Here is a 5,586-nt window from a genome sequence, read left to right as displayed (position 1 = left end):
GAAGAAGAAGAAGAAGAAGAAGAAGAAGAGGAGGAGGAGGAGGAGGAGGAGGAGGAGGAGGAGATTGGATTTATACCCTGCCCTTCACTACCCAGAGGAGTCTCAGAGCGGCTTACAAACTCCTTCCCCTTCCCCTCCCCACAACAGACACCCTGTGAGGTAGGTGGGGCTGAGAGAGCTCTGACAGAAACTGCTCGTTTTCAAGAACAGCTCTTATCAGAACTACAGCTTGCCCAAGGTCATCCAGCCAGGTGCAAGTGGAGGAGTGCGGAATCAAACCCGGTTCTCCCAGATTAGAGTCCGTGCCCTTAACCACTACACCAAACTGGCTCTCAGTACAAATTATGGGGACAGGAAGGCTGCCAGCTCGACAGGGCTAATCCTGATGTTACATCAGATTTTAGCCACCAGAAAAAGTCATAGATTATACCAGGGATCCCCAGTCTTTCTAAACCTGTGGGCATATCTGGAATTCTGGCACAGCACAATGGGCACAGCAACAAAATGGCTACTGCAGGAGGTGGAGCTAGCCACAAAACGACTGCCACAGTTTAACTTCAGTAACACAGTGCTGATCCTTGTGCTGTAGTAGCAACTGATACCAAAGCAACATTTTTTTAAAAAATCTGCACAGCCAATCAAATCTCCAATAGCCAATCAGAAGCCTTGCTGGGCAAAAGCCCTACCTGGCTCCTCCCACTTCCTAATAACATTTGACAGACACTAGAAAAGGTGTTCATGGGCACAATGGCATCCACAGGCACCACATTGAGGACCCCTGGATTATACCTTCAGAATAAAGCCCTATCCAAAGCCTTGGGCCATGGCACGAATCAGAGTGGTCCACGAATCAGCTCTGGAGTGGCAAGAAGACGAAAGAGGAAGCCTCCCACAGCTTGCTGTGAGATTTAAGAGGTTTAAAAATGCATGGCATGGAGAGAGAGACTTCGATAGGAACGCTCATGTGATCTTCATGGAAATGTGCCTGGCCTTTGCTAACCAGCAGGAATTCCTACTGAAGTGGCATCCTTTAGTGCTGCCTCTGGAGAAACTGAAATGCAGCCCATCAGGCAAAATGTGTTATCTTGTTTTTCAGATCAAGAGTGTTGATAAGTCCCCTACAACAAAGGAGTGGTGGTGGTGGTTAGGGAATTTTCTGAGATGTCTGGGGGAAAGGCAGATCTGTTTTTAGAAGGTTCAAAGGGTAAATATTAGTGAAGATGCCACTTTGATGAAACAAATTGGCATTCTCCATATCCTCAGTCTATGAGTGAAACGCCGCTCCTCTTTTTTAGAAAGCAGTGGAGGGCTGCGCAGGGGGAGGGGTGACGGTGGTCAAGAAAATTCCAACTTGTGTTTTGAGAGCAGCAAGAAAGAAACTTGGAGCCAAGTGTTAGCCAAATTGCCTTATTTATTAATAATAGCTTGGGGGATTATGAATATTAAATGGCAACTGGCATTAACTTTGGGACCAATAACCTATGTATACGGGAGTCCAATTTTCCAGATCCCAGAAATAGACACTGAGGCTAGATGTACCAAAGCAGTGATTTCTTTACTAATGATTCACACGCACATACAATATAAAATCAAACATACACACACATAAATACATATCTAGGAATTCAGATAGAAAAGTACAGAGACAGTTGCATTAGCAGGAGATATTGTTGGTTGGACGATATGTTACCTGTCCGACATGATGAGTTGACTCTGCAGCGAAAAACAAGGAAACTATGGGAAGGGGATCGTGAACTGGCCAGCAACACACATGGAAGGTTCCAAACAGCACTAAGACTGGAACCAGCAAGACAGGGTGGGAGCAGGAAGGCAGGAAGCAAGAGAGAGCAATGGCTGGATGCTCTCTTTTTATACCTGAGACGGTGACCTGAGGCAGATGCCTTGTTGGTCACGTAGTCCCCAGGAACATTAAGAAACATAAACTGTTAATGGCCCAGGAAAAAGGATTAATCGTTGGGCAACTGAAATAATGGTTGGACTAATAGTGACTAGAGATGTAAAATTTCCGGAAATTTTGAAGCTCGGAAAAAACCCCGGGTTTTTTCCGGGGGGAAACGGAAATTTTCAGAAAAATTGAAAAAATGCTACATTGGCATTTCTTTTGTTTTTTCTAGATTGAAAGTCATTCTGTTACTTTAGGAACATAAAATATGACTATGGACATTTTTACTTGGCATGAAATTATCACAACTAGCATATTAAAAATATAGTGTATCCAAACAATTATTACAAACAGAATACCCACCCACATGCAAAAACAAAACTGAAACCTTTTCCTTTTCTTGTGACAATCGCACCTCCTAAAGGAAGACATGCATCTTGTTCTTGCATTGGAGAGTTCAGTTTGTAACCTAGGACTTGCTTGTCCTCCATGCACAGAAATTAGATCAATCTGACACCATACATATTTTTTAGAAATGATTTGGAAAATATTTGAACACCTTGTCTTAAAATATTTTATTCATCATGTTAAAATAAAATGTTCCATAATCATTTTTTTTTCTTTTTTCGGAAAAAACCCGAAAAGGCTTCAGGGAAAAAATGGAAAAAACCCAGTTTTCTCCAAATTTTTCCGGTTTTTTTCCGGGCCTTCACATCTCTAATAGTGACACCTCTCAGGGGGAAGACAAAGGAGAGAAAAGAAGAGTAATGTCCTGGCCCCATTGCCGGTAGTTGGCCTTAACGACTGGATGTTTAACAGCTGTGTTATTTTGATGGGCAGCTGGAGGACGTGACTGCCCATTTATCCTGTCATGGAGTGGATTCTTTTGTTCAGGAGGAAGAGGAGTATGTGCTTCACCGGGTGATGTTAATATGCAGAGGTGTGGGAGGGGGGAATGCCTGCATGATGGGAAAGAGAGCTTTCTATGGCATCTATGCAGGAATATCCTGGTTCTCTTTGCAGAGCACGGCTTCTCCGTTAGTGCACGGCTGCTGGTTCTGTGTATCGTGGGGTCAGGGAGGCTGGCTTGCCTTCTGGCATATGGCTGCAGGAGTGCAGGAGCGAGAGGCATCTAGTAGCCCCATGGGTCCACGTCCGGCTTGGCATGCTGCTTCAGTACAAGGTTCCCCTTGGCTGTGCACATGCCTAACAATCCAGTAAAATGGCACTGTCTCACGGCAACGGCACAGTCCATGTCCTTAACTGACCTATTTCACAGTCCAGCTTAGCAGTTGTGCTTAAGAGTCATTAGAAACACTTTATAAAGCGGCTGCATGGCAGCACAAGCAGGTATCTGGGTTTGTGTGACTAAGTATGCCCAGGGGACTAGGTAGTGGCTTTCTGTAAGGGCGAAACTTTTTCTTAAACTGACAGTATTGATGGTTTGAATAGGGATTGATTTTTTCTTGTATAGAGGGGGAAAACACACTAATTGGTGCGTAATATGTGAACGGCTGGCCATGTCTTGTATCATATGTTCTTTTCTTTTCTCAATGTGCCCCATTGTCTCCCCAACCCTTCAGAAGACCCAGAGCCATAAGCATTGAGAATTCATTGTCAGGGTAACTTCTTTGAGACGAGGGATATTGTTCTAACCTCAAATGCATTCATCACCATGAACGAGTGCTAGGTAACCTGATGCATGAACTCAGATTTGTCTTACTGCCTGTGGACTGCTTCCTGAATGGGCAATCTACCTGCACAGATGGGGTCTGCAAGGGCTGGTGAGTGTGTACCTGTGCGAGAGCGGCCGGGAAGTATTGGCATCTGAATGACCAGAGAGATGCTGAGGAGAGGCAGCTGAAAGCCTCTACCTGGAGTTAGATCTGGGGATCTGCTATCTGTTTTCAGGAATAATCTTCCACCATGTTCAGCTTTCACATTTGCAAGTAAAGCTTTTATTACAGCTCCAGTGAAGCAAAGCCTGACAGCCCTGCCCCTGGAACATGCCTCGGCTGGAGGAAGCAAGCAACATCCCTGCAGGATCCAATTAAAATATCCATCTAGTGGCAAATGTACGTGCGTTATGAGGGAAGGGAGGGGCTTTATGGTGCAATCCTAAACAGAGTTACACCCTTCTAAACCCGTTGACTTCAGTGAATTTAGAAGGGTGTAACTCTGTTTAGGATTACACAGTGATATTGCAGGTATCAGCCAATCAGCAGAGGCATGTATTTCCCTGGAGTTTGTTTGGTTAATTGGGGGGGGGGGGGGGGGGGGCAGAGAAACAGCAGGCGCAGCATAGCCTTTGATCCCTTTGATCTCCACCCATGCTTAACACAAGAAAGAGGCTACCAGCTGGTCATGCTCTCCCTTTTCTCCACAAGGACTGTTAAAAAATGTGCAATGTCAATGGGGGAGGTAAGTTTTGGGGAAAGAAGACTGTCTAAAACGATCCTCAGTCTGTGCCTTTCGTTAAAAATGCTCGCTTATTTATTACTAAAAAAACAGTATTTTGCTACTACCAGAGTCACCGACTTCTTGGTGTCTTCCAACAAATATTTTAGCAGCACAGTATCTGCAAATTTCAAAGAAATGTCCAAGGGTTTAAATTGGGAGAGTAAAGGAAAAATAACCCGATGTCTCTCTCCAGCATCGAGTGTACAGTGTAAAAGAATGTAAGTGATTGTTTCAACTTCTTTATCCGAGCATAGACAACATCTTTGATGGATAGGCCAAGGGAGATAGCTTCCTTGCAGTAACTTAGAAGGGAAGGCATCAAAACACGCTCTAGAAAATGCACATCTGTACTTTTCATATATGATGTTAGAGAGAGAGAGATGGTGCTGCTGCAAACCCAGGCCAAGATTTTAGGATACTATACAACTTGGGTAAAAGCACTCCATCAGTTTAAACCCCAATGTCAGCCAAGCACTGATGAACCAAAGATTTCGCTTTATTCAAGTCCATGTCCAAAAGATTTTCTGGACATTACCCAATCGTACCTAGCTTATTTATTATTCTGGCAGACCAGTGTGGATATGGAATAGAGGCTAGGAGCAGGGGGGTGGGGGTGTCCATCCTGTCGGCTTCAGGTGGATTCTCAACCCATAATAGATTGAAATTGTCCAGATTTTCCATTCCACTCTTGGTATGCCAGCCTCAGGGACGGATGAAGGCTCACGGGTGCCCTAAGCACTGACCAATCTCGGTGCCCCCCTCCTTTCCACACTGACCCCCAGTCCATTCTAGTCGTTGACCTGGCTGCCCAGATATACAATGCAGCTTGCAAAATACAAAAATTTATTCACAATATACTGTACAATAAATACAAAAATTTATTCACAATATACTGTACAAACGAAGCCAAGCTTGGGCTACATATAGTTCTTCTCACCCTTTTCCCAACTTTGTGGTGCCCCCTTTGGCACTGGTGCCCTAAACAGGTGCTTAGTCTGCTTCATGGTGAATCCGCCCCTGGCCAGCCTCCTGTCTTAAGACCACATTCGCTGTACATTTGGGTACATTAAACAGTGCTCTGAGACATTTCGATTGTCCTCTCTCTAGCTGGCAGATCCAAAGGCTGGGAGGGAGGCTTGGAGGGAGGCTGGGAGGGAGGGAGGGAGAGGCATAGCGCCTGGGGGAAGGGAGAGAAGCCCTCTCAGGACTCCCAATGTTCCCTC

General features: G+C 45.0%; 1 protein-coding gene across 1 annotated transcript in view; it reads right to left on the bottom strand.

The window, feature by feature from the left end:
* The window catches only part of LOC107111796 (ras-related and estrogen-regulated growth inhibitor-like), a 70,661-nt gene that overhangs the window by 55,138 nt on the left and 9,937 nt on the right, over positions 1-5,586 (bottom strand). The window lies entirely within an intron of this gene.

Source organism: Gekko japonicus, unplaced genomic scaffold (assembly GCF_001447785.1).
Source record: "Gekko japonicus isolate JY-2015 unplaced genomic scaffold, Gekko_japonicus_V1.1 scaffold1149, whole genome shotgun sequence".
Classification (NCBI taxonomy): Eukaryota; Metazoa; Chordata; class Lepidosauria; order Squamata; family Gekkonidae; genus Gekko; species Gekko japonicus.
This window is presented reverse-complemented; position numbering and strand designations above follow the sequence as displayed.